General features: G+C 40.8%; 1 non-coding gene across 1 annotated transcript; it reads left to right on the plus strand.

Annotated features, from left to right (window-relative positions):
* The first annotated feature begins 853 nt into the window (after window positions 1-853).
* TRNAL-UAG lies at window positions 854-935 on the plus strand. Its single transcript has one exon. It is a non-coding gene; the product is annotated as a tRNA-Leu (tRNA).
* Window positions 936-16,150: the final 15,215 nt, after the last annotated feature.

Raw genomic sequence — 16,150 nt, forward strand, 5'->3', positions numbered from 1 at the left:
ACTTCCAGGGGAAGCCCTCTTGTTAATGTGGTTAATAGGGTGTGTCTCCCACAAACAAGCTGGGGAAGCCCACAGCTACGTGGAGAGCGTGTGTACGTGTGCACGTCTGTCAGTACAAGAGAAAGGTAGAAAGTCCTTCTGGGATCAAGGTAAGAGAACCTCCAAGGGAAATCCCTCTCCTTGGGCTCTTGGGGTAGGAGGTGTAAGCGAGGGGGGTGGGTTGGGGGGGGGGTAAGGAGTGGTGTCTATTGCGCCTTTACAATTGCAGTTTTTTCCTTCTTACCAGTCCCCGGAGGGGGAGGGAGGCCACGTGGCTGTCCTCTGCACGTGGCGGCGCCGTCTCCGGAGTCTCGGTGGGCTCCGCCCGGACTAGGACCTCTGAGGTACTTTGAGCGCAAGCGCTGGGAGGGAGATGAGGGTGGGTGGGTGGTGGTGGTGGTGGTGGTGTCCTCTGGTCTTTGCTTTCCACGTGGGTCTCCCCAAGCCAGCAGTGGAGCAGCAGCGCCACCTGCCTGCCGGGGCGAAGTTAGCGTGATCGCGAAGAGACGAAAATGAACATTTGAAATTAAAATTACGTCTCCATGTATATGTACTAATATACTTAATTTACTTTTCTGTAGTCCTTTGCGGCTTTTGTGTCTACGGGTTCTAGAGCAGCACTTTAAAAATTAACTGAGATTATTGCTATGGAGCAAAGCTTTACATAGTTCCCGGGGCCTTCTTTCAGGACGATGTAATAGGGGAGAAACAGAAAGCAGCCCAGAAATCCGTAAAACACAAAACTACCTGCTAGTGGGAGGGGCAGGAACGACGTCATCTTCATATACTTGGGAGGCGGCCTTCTTAAGCGGGCGGTAGCGTGGCCGAGTGGTCTAAGGCGCTGGATTTAGGCTCCAGTCATTTCGATGGCGTGGGTTCGAATCCCACCGCTGCCACAATCTGTGTTTTTTTCCCCCCTCCCTATAGCTGTTTTTGTTCTTCACCATCGCTCTCTTAACCCGACTCCCTTAACCTCCATTCTCCACGCATAATGTTTGTTTTAGAAATTATGCAATCCCTTTGTTTCCTTCCCGGACCTGGCACCTTTCCGAGTTTGGGATCTCTGCAGAACTCCCAACTCCAATTCAATTTCCAACTCCAATTTTCAAGGCTCACCTGTAATGGGCTTGAGATCAGGAAGGGATGTCAGGTAAAGAAGGTTAGTAGATTTGGGTGCTGAAGTCCCAAGAAAGAAGGTGATTTCTCCATTGTCTGCTTTTTCTGTTGTTTTGGAGGCTAAAGTCAGAAATGCTCAGATACTGAGTACCTGGATACCAGTACCAGAATACAACTTCCCAAAGAGCTCCTGTTAAGTAGAATGAGTGCTAAGAGCAGCAGAATTGGGAAGAGGCCAGTGGTTTTTCCAAAGCATTTAGACTCTAAGGAAATCAAGCTATTATTAGCTTGATTACTCTCTTATTAGTCTAATAGGAAGTGATTTGCCTGAGGTCACAGGAGGAAATGCTGTGACTTAAACATTGGTCTTAAGCCCATTGGGGCTGGTTCTAAAGTTTTAGGACCCTTTGGGGCTACCCAAGCACAGTGACGGAATTGGGGAACTACCAGCTAAAAACTGACCCAGTAGTTAAGGGCTATGAAAATAAGAACCAAAGAAATGCCACTGTTGTGTACTGTCAGGGGCATGGGGATAGTGGGTGGAAAGCAAGTCATTTTCTTAGTATCATCACCTACTTCATTTTGCCACTTCATTTTACAGAGGACTTAAAGAGTGTAGTCAAAGTTCTTGGAGCTAACCTGGATGAAATAACTTTGTTCTTAGAATTTTGGATAAATGTGAGTTATTTATTACAGTTAGCATCTCTAACTTCTCTGATCCTTTGATAATCTCTTTAGGTTCTATAGAATTTAATTCAATTCAACAAAAATTTATTTTTGGCCATTTATCCAAGACACCATGGTCAGGCACTGGGAATATAATGATAAAGAAGAAACAGGTCCCATTCATAAGGAGCTTACAGTGTGTGGGGGAGGATAGGGACACATTGATGTAGCAAGAGAGAAGGGGGCATAGTTCAAGCAGGTCATCCTGAGAAATTTGAAGTAGAAAATACCACTTTTTTCTGGGAATGGTTAGGGGAGGCTTCAAGAAGAAGGTAGCTTTTGAGTTGGGCTTTAACAAAAAGGAGGGAGTTCAACTGACAGCTCCTTGAAGGTAAGGCCTTTTTTATTTGCCTTTTCATCTCCCCAAGGAATAAGGACAAGGCATTGCCCAGAACAGGTTCTTACTAAATGTTTGTTGATCTATGAATGGAGTGTTTTGGGGATGGATCTTGGCAGACAGGAGGTCTTCAGAACCTAGCTATTTGAGTTTTGGGGAAAGTAGTCCAGGATTGTTTATTACTATTCTAGGAGGGACAGAGAACATAGTGAGCCGTGAGCTGTGTGACTGCCGCAGTGCAAGTTGGGAATTCCAACTGGCTGGCCAATTGAGGTTCTTATAAAGAGACAATGAAAGCAACAGAGCAGTGGAAATGGAAGCTGGACTGGAGGACCACAAACTGGGCTTGTGAAGAAGGTCTGCTTCATTTGGTCACTGCTTCTGCCTGCCAGGATCCTGATGAGAAAGGGTGACTGGAAAGGCCTGAATATGGCAGGAACAGTCCTGAAGAATAGGGGTGGCTGTAGCAGGATTCTAAAAGTGAGCATAAGTAGAGTGGAACCAGTCAAGTCAATAAGCACTTATTAAACTCCTACTATATACCAGGTACTATGCTAAATGTTGACAATACAAAGAAAGGAAAAGACAGTCTCTGTCCTCAAGGAGTTGTCCATTGAATGAGAGAGACACCATGCATACAACCATGTATAAACAACATATATATTATTTATGTATGTTTATTATATCTATACGTATAGATATATAGATAGAATTGATATGGATGTTAGATGATATGTATGTATTTGTGTGTACATATATGTATATATATGCTTTATATGTAAATATAAAATATAGATTTGGCAACTGAAATTGGGCAATAAGGGAAAGAGAAGATTTAAAGATGAAATAATTCCAAGGTTGTGAACATGAGTGAAATGAAAGGATGATAGAACTACTCCTCCTCATCAGAAACAGAGAAGTTTGGAAGAAGATGTAGGTTCAGTGGGGAACCTAAATACCATTTTAGATATGTTGAGTCTCAGATGCCAATGAGATATGTAGGTGGAGATGCCTTGGAGGCAATCAGTGAAGTAGGGCTGGGATTCAGGAGAGAGACTAGGGCAGAATACATAGATTTGGGAGTCACCTGCATAGGGATTATAACTGAACCAAAGGAACTGATGGAGTCATGAAGAAATTGCATAGAGGAAGGAAAGAGGATGTAGGTTTTGGGTGTATATCTTTACTTAGAGGCAGGATATGGATGACGATTATGGAAGTATTCTGAAGTTTCTTGATTCCTCTTTAGGTCACAGATAAAAACTAATACTAGGACCCTTCTTTAGCAAAATCTTTCCTTAATCATCTACCAATTGTCACTATCAGAGCAGGCAAGCCAGCCTGGCTGAAGCAGGTACCCTGAGAGAGAAAGGCAGGAGGCAGCATGTGCCAGACAAGTCAAATTACCACTACCAACTTCACCATAATCTCCCCTTCATGTCTTACTGGAGACAGCCTAGGAAAATGGCGCCTGAAAAGAAAGTATAGTAGCAGGTCTAGCATGTAAGAGATCCTTGGTCATCTGAGAGAGAGCAGTTTCTATTGAGTAGAGAAGTCAAAAGCCAGACTTCCAGAGAGTGAGAACTGGGTGGCAGTTTTGGGTCCACGCTTTAGCAAGAGGCTAAACAAGCAACAATTCACAATTCCTGGCTATTGGCCATCCTTCTCAGGTTCTCTTACCTTGCCTTATGCTTCATTACCTGTTACCAAGTAGCTAATCACAATGGACCAAGCCATCACTTTTGCTAAGGATTTCCTGGCCAGTGGCATGTCTGCTGCTGTGTTTGTTATAGAGGTAGCTTCTATAGAGTCAAACTACTACTACAAGTGTACCAAGTAAGGCTATTACTTTGTTAGAAAGAGCTGTTTTTAGGAGGAGCAGACCAGAACAGAGACTTCTGGAAGTATTTTACTGGTCATCTTGCTTCCAGTGGTATAGTTCCCTTCAACACTTAGGTCAACTAATTTAAATGTTATTTTGTATGACCATGAATTAGTGTTTAAGTATTTTTAAAAAATTATGATTCTCATTTAGACTTACATACTAGATATTCTATTTTGTAGAGTTTAATATTTATTCGTCATGATCTAGGGGCAGCTAGGTGGCAAAGTAGATAGAGTATTAGGTATGGAGGAAGTGTATAAATGGAGATTTTGAACTTTGGACTTCATCCCCTGTAAATCCTTAGTTTTCTCAAAATTCCCTTTAATCTCTCCTGTGCCTCCATGTTTGCATGGTCACGTTATTGTTTTATGGTTGGCTGCAACTTCTCCCTTTTTCTCTTTGGTTCCTGGGAGCAAGCTGGTTAGTACCTTTTAGTTAGTCTCTTTTGTTAGTTTATTATTAATAAAATATTTATAAATAGAATATTTTGTATTTTGCATATTAATTTTAATCTCTACAGGCAGGAAGATTCATCTTTGAGTTCAAATATGGCCTCAGATACTAAACTAGCTGTGTGACCCTGGGCAAGTCACTTTAAACCTGTTTGCCTTAGTTTCTTCATCTGTTAAATGAGCTGGAGAAGGAAATGTCAAACAACTCCAATATGGGAGTCACCTCAAATGGGGTCACAAAGAGTTAGACATTCCTGAAAAAAATAACTGAACAACAATATGATCTGTGTTGGATATTCTGCTACAAAATAATAAGTACCTAGAACCCTTCAGGAGGAAAAAAAGAATTAGAAATGAGGAAGTGGAGGCAATGAGTATAGATTTTTCCCCCCTAAGCTATGAAAGGAAGGGGAAAGATTTCTGGCCAAAAATGGCTACCCAAACAGGAGACAACCTGCCTAGGTCCCACAGGCTGGTATTCTGGTAAATCTTGAAGTTCTCACCAGATGAAATGCTGATTAGGAAATCCAGTGAGAAACTATACTAAGTTACTTCTTTGACCTAAAACTATACAAGAGGTCAGTTAGAAGCCTGAGAACAGGAAAAGGAACCTTCAGCAAAACCAGCAGTAGTAAAGAATAGCTTTAGTGTGCTGGGAGAAGGGCTAGAGAACATTTATGGCCTGAAAAGCTCTATGTCTAGAGGCAATAATAGTGGAGAATACTCCTGATAAAGCCCCTGGGTAGTTACAAAGCTCCAATTCAGGAACTAAAGTCAGAGAGATGAGTAAATTAAAGAAAACACTGGCCAATATAAAAAATTATTGTAGCCTCCAGGTGACAAAGTGGATGGACTTATCAGACCTGGAGTCATTAAGGCATAGTAAATAAGATGAGTAAGGAAGACCAAGTGAGGCACAGAACAGAGAGGATACTTGCCAAAGATGTTTGCCACTATGATGGACAATATCTAGCAAGAGTCCAAATGGAAAAGAGATTCTCTGTAGATATTAGTCAAAGATTTCATGCTGAATGTACCAATCCTCAAAACACTGACAAACTTTCAAAATGAGGTCTATAATTATTCAATAGCATTTGGTCAGTCTATTCATATAGGAAAAATTAAGTGGTTGAAGAATGCTTATTGAGATTTATCCATATTCGGTTATATGGACAGCCAATAGGACTGGTTTGTTGATATTTGTTTCTTTGGCAAATACTGTGGATATACGAGGGATTAAATAGAATGAAGAGTGTGATCTGGATGGCACTTGGGAGATCAGCATTTCAGTGATCCCAAGCTCTTCCTTGAAACAAAATTTCATCTTTCAAACAGCAACTTTCATACACACACACATTGTATATATCTGGTATGAACATAGTTGTTTGAATTTTGTCTCTCTCTTTAGAATGTGAACTCCTGGAAGGGATGGATTGCTTTTACTTTTCTTTGTATCCTTAGCATTTAGCATGATTCCTGGCATACAGTAAACAATGGATAAATGCTTTTGTTGACGTCTGGTGCTACTGTATGGCTGTGAATCATGGAATCTTCAGGGCATCAAAATATTTATAATTTATATTATATGTCACCCAAAGGATAATGGAGAAACTCATAATGAGCATAATGGGCTATGGTCGACAACAAATTCATGTGCAAAGTAGTATAAAAGATAACACCAAAGAGATGAATGACCAGAAAAAAGGAAGGAAACATACATCTATTAAACGTCTACTATGTGCTAGGTACTATGTGGAGTGCTTTACCAATATTACCTCCTCAGAACTGATGGTGAATCTCATAGCAACCATGTAAGATACAAGAAGAATCTTCAACACTGACTTTGCTATTGGTGTCCTTTGACACACTTGAGCATTTGGTGACATTAGCAAAAGGTCACCAACATAACTAATTTACTCTCAGTGAATATGATTGATTCAAGGTCTCTTTGCAGGATCTGGCAAAAGATATTTGCACTTTCTGAGAACTCTTGAGGAATTCGGGTCCAGCAGATTTGTTTACCCTCCCAGGAAAATGCAAAAATCTTCCGACTGGACTCATGCAGGGGTACAGTAAAATATGCACAGCACAGGTCCACAACCATGAGCCAGGCTGCACTGCTTGGAATTTCAGCAATGATATTTGCTGGGCTAGGTACCACTGCATGTCCCTTCTTAACAAAGCTGTTTACTGCCCTCAGATCCTGCACAAAACGCCATTGTGTTTGGCCATTTGGATCTTTCTTTGGCTTTTTGATAGCTATGATGGGTGTGTTATACTTGGATATAATATAGACCAAAATGCCTTGTTCCAGGAGACTTTGGATAATAGGCCTGATCTCTCTGCAGCCTCTTTATTCAACCTATACTGAGGGATTCTAGGTGGAATGCTTTCTTTCACCTCGATCTTTACAGGTGTGGCAGATTTTTAAATACCCACATCGGTTGAATGCTTTGCCCAAACTGCCTCTGGGACATCTTTCGGTATTTCAAAGATACTCCCCATATGATGTTCTTCCTTATCACCCTCCACTTGCCCTAGGAATAGCAAGGGATGGTGCTTGAATGACTGCTTGGGTAAGTGTAGAAATATTTGGCCTGACTTATCACACTGAATAGTGGCTCCTAATTTACAGAGAACATCTCTCCCCAAAAGGTTGGATGGGCATCCAGGTATCAACAGAAAGGAATGACCTAAAGTAATTGGGCCTATTTTCACCATCTTAGATCTTAGCTTGGGCACCAACTCCATTTGCCCAGTGGCTCCGTTTACTCTCATAGACCCCATTAATGCACAATTTTCTGGTGCAGATGTTAACACAGACCAAGTTTCTCCGATGTTGATAAGAGCTGGATAGATTTGATTTCCTATCATCACCATAACCAAGGGTTCCCTATCTTTAGCTGTCTGATCAACAGGTACCAAAGGTGATTTTATCTCAATGTCCCCCAAATCCTATTGATCTTGTTCTAGGACTTCTGTTTGTGCTGGCTCAGGATTCTGTGAGTGTAATGATGGTGAGTCTCTTTCAAATGTGGCTTTTTGGACTGCCTGTGCCCTAATTTGCATCCCTTCATCATTCATGGGCCTATCAGTGTCAAGGTGTATCTCAGTTTTCCCAGACCATGAGTAAGGTAGAGTGTCCTTCTCTCTACTGAACATGCTTTGGTTTGTGCAAAGTTAGATTCAGGAGAGGTAATTCTTTGCATTAAAGGAAATTCTTCAGAATTGGGAATGTGTTGTTGGCTCATGACTACATCCCAACCCTGTGAGTCTATGCCTTCTTCTTGTATATGACCCCTAGACTCTATGACAGTAACAGGAAACTTAACTGCAGATGTACTTTACATAGGAAATAAAGTCAGTGTTGTAGATTCTTTTTCTGTTTCTATTGGTGTCATTTTGTTTCTCCCGTGGGTACTGATCTCTATGGAATTGAATTCCTTTAAATGCATTAACACAGAATCTACTCCAAAGGCAGCTCTCTCTGGAGTATCACAGGCTTGAAAGTGTGCTACATCAGTATGCACCTGACCCTAAAGTAGGCTTAGTATGAATTCCCTAGCATCAGGATCCAGATGTAAAGTCCCTTTAGTATTGTAGTAAGTAGGCTTTCCACTTTCCACTTTCCCTTTCAGCTACCCTAGCTGGTGATAGAGAAGAGATTGTGCCTGTGTCTTAGAATTTTGCACTTTCCTTCTCAATGGTCTGCAGGAGCTCATCTCCCTTGTTGACACTGTCTGTTTCTAAGAGATCCCCATTAGAACACCTGTCTAAAACCAGTGCCCCCATTGTTTGGCCTTGCTGTACTACAGATTGATGTAAATGATCCACAGTCTTACTACACAATAATGCTTCTTTCCCCTTACAGTGAGAATTAATGAATGCTACTTTCTTCAAGCTTGAATCAAGGTTTTGTGCATATGTGCCTGGTTTCCTTTCATCATTCCCCAAATCACTGTTTCCCTTCCCATAAATTCTCTCCTTTATTTCTATTATATCCTCCTCCATTTGCAACTCCTCCTCAGTCATTTCTTTGTAACTTTGTGTTACATCCACCAACCCATAATTTATGATTTCTCTTCCACCCATATTGTCCTTCCCACTTTCCTCTGCCACATCATTGCCACTGCCCTTATCTGTCCTTGCAACAACTAAGGCTACTTCCTTGATTCATAAGTTGGTACATGGCCTCTCTCCTTGGGACACATATTTCTCCATCTTAGACAAACTAGGGGAATTACTGAATTTAGCACAGTTATGGCCACAACACCTGGCCTTTGCTGTGTCACTATATCTGGTGTTATCCCTGTTGTTATTGTTGTTATATCTAGGATTATAGTAGGTGTTTCTCCTATTGTTATTGTTGTTGTTGTTCCTATTACCAAAGTTTATCTGTGACTTGAACCTACAGTCCTTAACATTATGCCCAAGTTTTGAACAAAGGAAACAGTGCTTGACAGAGTTGTTATTATTGTTGCTATTATAGGAGGATTGCCTAGGCCTACCCTGGCTCCTCTGATTGCTGGACATCGGAGCCATGTTCTTAATTTCCTCTTATCTCCTTGGCCTTTTGAGCTTCCTTTAGTTGTCTTTTTAGCTCAGCAATCTCCTTATCTTTTTCTGTGGCTTTTGATTGCTTAGGCTCATTATCCCTGGACTCATGCACATATGCTGCTGTCTTTCTCAGTTCCTCAATGGGCATGGTCTCCCATTGTGAGCAATACAATTTGAAATAGGACTGGATGTGGTTTACACTGCTTTTTACGAACTTCCGCCTCACATGCTGAATGTTATCTTCAGCCAGTCATGTCCCTGAATCCCAGAATAGTTTCACCTGCCTCTAAAAGCCTGTCCAAATATAGGCTTGGGTGTTCTTCTTCCCCTTGCCTTAATTTCTCAAAGGACCTCCATGCATTTGAACACCTTGCCTCATCACTTCAGCTAAATCCTCTCTACATCTCTTAAGGTAAGCCATGTTTGCATGGGAAGAGAGTTCTAGGTCTTGGTGTTGCTCAGGCCATGAGGCTAGGTTGGGGTTGCTCCTAGTCTCGGCTATGAACTTGGCTTTTTCACTAGGGGTGTATAACTCTGATAAAAGCAGTTCCACGTCTTCAAATGTGGGGTTGTATAATCTCACGGCCCTTTTATATTCTTTTATCGACTTATGGGGATTTGTGTAGAACTGAGGGAACCTCCTTTTTCAGATTTCCAAATCACCCCCTGAGAAAGGTTTGTAGCCCTTGATGTGAATTATTCCTGAGTCAGGTTGCACCAGGGTTCTATCAGTTATATGGGGAGGATTGATACAGGAGCTACTTCAGCTCCTGCAGCCTGTTGTTTTTCGGTGTTCTTATCTGTGGCCTTTTGCTTAGTATTTCCCCCTTTTTTTGGTGTAACTGTATCTTCAATAATTTCTAGCTGCATAATAGTCTTTGCATCTAGATCCTTTCCTTCTCTGATTTGCTTATTTATCTCTATGAGGGTCTTTGTTTGCTCTAACTGTTCCAAAGCCGGGTTTGTTATCTCTTTTTTTCCAAATGTAAATGCTAGAACTTTCCTCAATATCATCAGGGCTCCATAAAATGCTACAGCCATGGCCATCCCCGATGGCACATATGCCAGAGCTTCACCCAAGGATATAGTAAACCACTTGTAAGAATCATAGACTTCAATCATTTGCATACAAAATTGGGGAATAGTCACTAGCCAAAAGGTAGCACAAGCTTGCCAAATCCCATATAGTAGCACCCCAGAGCACCCCAGTGTGACAACAGCTCTGTTAATCAAGCTGGCCATACTAATCACTTACCACTCAGGTTCTGAAAGAAAAATCCTGGCTGGCTCGCCAAAACTGTTATGTTGGTTTTAACAGTGATATTTGTGGGAAGGTGTAGTTATGCCAGTGATCAGTAACCTGCTGGACTCACTCCTCCCCCACTGACAGGCTTGAGTGAAAAGGGAGGGGCACAATCTAGCTCAGTGCTCCTTTCTCCCCCCTCCCAACAAGCAGTTAGAAATCAGTTGGAAATGGTGGTTGATCTGATATCTTCTGGCAAGGCTAGAGAAGGCTAGTCTCCTAAAGATGTTGACTTTTCTCAACTTATTTCCCCACAGGTTTGATTAGTGGAAATTAGGAGAAGCTTGATGTCCTGAAATTATCAGGGACAGGAGGATCTGACTTGTATGGGTCACATAGCTGAAGGAACTAAGCTTGAAAATGGTTGTGAGTATTTCCCAAAATAATAGCCAGGCACTGCTTCCAAAAGATGAAGGTTTACTGATAAGTGAGGAAGGAAAAGGGAGGGAGGTTTTGTCAAGGATAGAATAAGGTCAGGGGAACCCTAAATTGTTAGGTCCAAGCAGCCCCTCTCCCCAAGGGGAAAGGTAACTTGGTTAGCTATTTAGCTCTCTAACCTAATGGATAATCTTCTCCTAAAGTCTAAATAACTAATTTGAAGTATTAGTGAGGTTGATTGTAGGTCTATTTAGGCTAAAGCAAGGTTAAAAGCTCTCACGAGCCCCAAGATTTGGGATCAACAAACAGAGTGACCTGCTCACTTCAACCCCCAGGAATCAACTGCTCCATAACTGCCCCAAACTGCCCTCTCACCCAGAGTTCTCTGGGGTGGGGGGAGACTGGAATTCTGGGTTGAGGCTTGACCCTTTATCTTGCAGGAATTCCATCCTGCCATCTTCATGTTATACCATGTAAGATAAATGTTATTATTATCTCCCATTTGTAGTTGAGAAAATCAAGGTAGACGGAGATGAAATAATTTACCTGGGTCACAGAGCTAGCAAATGTCTGAGGTGGGATTTGGTCTTTCTAACTAGGAAGACTATTTTCCTGACTGCAGACCCACTGCACCACCAAGCTGCCAGAACAGGAAATTGGTTGATCATATTGTAACAGTAGAGAGTAACAGATGGATGGCCTGTGTGCTGCTTTGGTGAAGAGATCTAGAGGAAGGCTGCCAGCACATTGGGTAGACTCCTTATAGAAAATGTATAGGAAAGCACGGACAAGAATCTCACAAGATGAGAAGTTGTGGAACATCTCCTCTTTAATGTCTTTAGACACTGGGTCTTGAATCAGGAGAGACCTGAGGTCTAATCCAGATACTTCCTAGCTGTATTACTGTGGGCAAATCACTTAACCTTTGTTTGGTTAAGTTTCCTCATATGTAAAATGGGGATAACAGTAGCCCTTGCTTTCCTAGATTGTTATGAAGATCAAATGAGATAATTTTTATAAAAGTGTTTTGTATAGATCTGGCACATAGTAGGTATTATATAAATGACAATTGTTATTCAGTGGTCTTGTTTTTGTAGTTGGTGGATCCTGTATAGACTGGGTCCTGAAGCTAAAAGTCAGTATTTATTATTTTGGGTATTTTTTTTTACTGTCTTATGGAAATTTCTAGCAGTTTTTTCCCACTGGTGGCATCTCTGTTATTGTTTTGGGGTAACATGAATAACCATTTGCTGGACCTGGGAGGCAGAGATGCCATACCTACTCCCCTCTAAGAGATCATAGGCTTGTGGTCTGGAATAACTTAGTCCCAGAGGAATTTAGTTTCTAATAGGAGAGGTTAGTCTTCTTTTTTCACACTCTTCTGCTCATTACAACTTCCATATCAGTACTGTAGGGAAAAATTGCTTAAGGATTAGGTTCTGGTTCATGTCCAGGGGTTTTCCAAAAGGTGGGATAGAAAGGTATCATTATGGAATAGATTTTTATTATGTATACACAAATGAAATGCTGAACAACATAAAAGACTCATAGACTAGTAGTCTATTACTGCATTGACAGAACAAAACAGTATTCAGTAAAACAAACTTATGACTGCTGTTAACCATCTCTCTGGAGGCTTTTCAACCTTATTATTAGAACATAAAGTAGTTTCTGGGATTGTTGAATAGCATTGTCACTTTACCCCAACTGTCCAAACAACTCCTGGTCTATGTCTTGACCCCAACCTCTTGGTGGTGGTCATCTTCTTCAAAAGTGGTGCAAGTATATGCCATGGACTCCTGCCTGGGCCACCAGTCACCTTTGACCAGAAGGACCCAGCTCTGAACTTGTTAAACTCACAAAGTTATTTCCAAACCATGCCCATCTTAGGATAGAGACTTATTTGCCAAAAATCAGGAAGGAACAAACATAAAAGAAGGCAGCCTCAATCCTAGACTAAGGCTTGTCTGAACAAGTTCTTTGTCTTCCATTGTCTGTCTTGTACTCAGATAGGGTGGGAAACAGGGTAAGTTGCCCTCCTCTCAACTCTCAGAAATGGACCTGAAACAGTCCAGACATGATTCAAAACCAGAAGGGTAACTCTTTTAAACATCCATTGAATCATTAAATCTTTTTTCCTTCTCTTTATTTTTTGTTGGAAACTAACTACATACAAATACAATGAGCATTTCCACATTCAGTGTTCATAGTAAAACAGAAAAAAAGAGAAATTATACATGAAATTGCAAATCTCTGTTATATACAACTTGCTTTTCTATAAAAATATATAGTAGATTTAACATGTCACTTTAAAAACTATCATGCTTGGAGGCAGCTGGGTGGCTAAGTGGATTGAGAGCCAGGTCTAGAGATGGGAGGTCCTTGGTTCAAATCTGGCCTCAAACACTTCCTAGCTGTGTGACCCTGGACAAGTCACTTAACCCCCATTGCCTAGCCCTTATCACTCTTCTACCTTGGAGCCAATATACAAACAAAACAAAACAAACTATCCTGCTTATTTGTGATTCCTTTTGACCCTTGTGTTGTTCTTTTCTGTACATTTTAAAAAGATGCTTTAATGATTCACTTTTCTTTCTCTTCTTCCTTTAGGGTCATCAACAATTTTTGCTCAATCCTTGTTACTTGAAGATTTTTGGCAGTTTTGCTTCTTGGGTGACATTTGTATTGCTATTTTTGAATGGGTTATTGAGATTACTGGAAGTCTAGGCCCAAAGGTCACTTTTTAATATTAAAAAGCAAAACAAGACAACTCTTATTTTCTGTCTAAGTATTGATTTTAAGGCAAGGACTAGACAATTGGAGTTAAGTGACTTGCCCAGGGTCACACAGCTAGGAAGTATCTGAGACCAGATTTGAACCAAAGTCTTTCTGACTCCAGACCTGACACTCTATCCACTGTGCTATCTAGCTGCTCCATCACAGCCCCCCCCTTTTTTTAATCTTTTTGCATGTGTCTATTCCTATTCTGCATTTTCTGTGGAGTTCAAACTCTCAGGAAATGCTGTTCTCCTCTCCCTTCCCTATATCTGTCTGTATGCAGTTGTATCATAACAGAATGGAAATCTTCTATGAGGGGAGAAAACTTTTAGTTGTGGCCAGGAGTTTACAAAATCTGGGACAGTAGGCAGGTCAGAAACAAGTTTATGTCACTAGAAAATATGGTGATCAACTCTTATCATTCCAGGTGCCATTCCCAAAGAAGCAGAACCTCACTTGAAGATGTGAGATGTGTCAAGGATTCAGGGAATTTGAGGTGACTTGCTAAACTAACAAGGTGGTAGTGAACTTATTAAGTCATCTAGGGGCGACTTAACTCCATGATACCTTCTCAAATGAAATCATCATTTTACCACACTCCAGCATAGCTGGGAAACCATCTGATTGTCATAATCTGCTGTTGAAGAGTCAAGTGCTATCTCCGTGAAACCTCTTGATTTTTTTTTTTTAGTCCTTTTTGAACCATTGGCCCTAACAGTATTATTTAAGCAGCCAAAGTGAGTAGTCCAGAAATTTGTTGTTAAAATAAAATAAAGATAAAACACCAAAATTAAAAAAAAAAACTAAAGTGAATAGTCCATCCAACCATTTGTGGAGGTGGGAGAGACTGGTCCTATGATTTCATTGGTATAGAGAAATATGGGGCATGGAAATTCCCTCTATCAGTATAGGGATCATCTTTTCTAAAACTTAATCGTCTTAGAGAGTTGCCTAGACACTGAGAGGCTCATTCTTAATTCATGGTTCATTCCAAGATCCAATAAATAGGACAGGAAGAGACTTCCCTGGTGTTCAGGATCCCAGATGAAGAAGCCCCCTCTACAAATGCAGTCAACACCTTCTAGTCTTAGAGAGTTGCCTAGAACATGTACAACTTAAATCAGATCAGGGTCAGCATCATATAGTTGTTATGTCTGATATGACAGAGTGAATCCAGATTTGAACCTTCATGCTTTCAAGGTCAAGCTTTCTATCTCCTGGTAGAGAGTAGAAAAAGAACTAAGGTCTTATGCTGTCAAGCCCATCATCATACTTCCTATAGAGGATGCCACACTCACTCAGTACTAAATAGTTTTCAAGATGACTGAATGCTGAATGCTTAGTCTCTGAAGATTTCATGAGTGGTCCCCTAGTCTCAGCCCCTTTCAGCATTAGCCAAAGAGATGAGGGCCTTGGATCTCTAGAGATACAGACCTCAAAGGTGATCACGTAGAATGGAAAGGGAGGAATTTCATTGTTCTTTCTGCCAGCTATTAAGCCTGTGATGGACGTATAAAGTATTTGGGATGGCATCTGATGCCCCTACTGATGCTCAAACCACTACAAGAGTATTGGAGACTTCCCTTTCTATAAAAGCTAACTGGCTGAGTAAAGAGATGTGGCTAGCAATGACTAGAGACAGCAGTTCTCTCTTTTTATAGTTGAATTCTCAAATTATGATCCTCTGACTTTTCAGAATAACTGATAAGAGCGAGACATACACATAAACACACACACCCCTACACACAGACTTCTTATATGCCCTCCCAAGGCTACACACATAATTCAGCCCTGCAAATATATGTAAAATATCTTTAGGTACAAACATTTATACCACCTTCAAAGCATGTTCCTACCCTTCCTAGGGTCATAGAAGGGGATTAAGTCCTCAGGAGAGAATGGAAATATGGTGCTAGAAGGCAGAGTCTAGACTTCGGGTTGGTGTGCTCACAGAAGCCAAGACCAGTGGATCCCCAGAAACTGTCATCACTGAGATTGCATACATATGTTCTTTATTCTATGTACACATGTATATTACATATGGCTATATACATATTCTTTTACAGCCAGGTGAAAAAATCAGAAACAAAAACTGGTACCAAAGTGACTTGAGGCACAATTTCTGTTGAACAGGAAATGCAACCAAGATCAGATTAACAATTTTATAGCCTGGGACATACCAGGGTCTCTCAAGTATAGACAACAATAGATAAGTAAGATGTCAATTAAAGGCATGGATCAAATGGTTTGCAGTTAAATTGGGTCTAAACTGGAGTTCTTAATTTGAGATCTGCATATTCCCCAATAGGTCTATGGATAGATTTCAGAAGGGTCCATGAACTTAGATGGGGTAAAAAAAAAACCAAAAAACAACCATCTTTCTTTTTTCTAACCTCTAACTGAAATTTAGTATTTCCTTCAATTATGAATTTTTTTAAAAGAACATTATTCCGAGAAGGGGTTCCCAACGCAAAAAAGGATTAAGAACCCCTGATCTAAACTAAAATTTAATACATCAGAGCAAGTCTTAAAGTAAGAAGAAAAAGAGAGTGGGATTTTTTTTGGACCTCCTGAAAAGA

Source organism: Gracilinanus agilis, chromosome 1 (genome assembly GCF_016433145.1).
Source record: "Gracilinanus agilis isolate LMUSP501 chromosome 1, AgileGrace, whole genome shotgun sequence".
NCBI lineage: Eukaryota > Metazoa > Chordata > Mammalia > Didelphimorphia > Didelphidae > Gracilinanus > Gracilinanus agilis.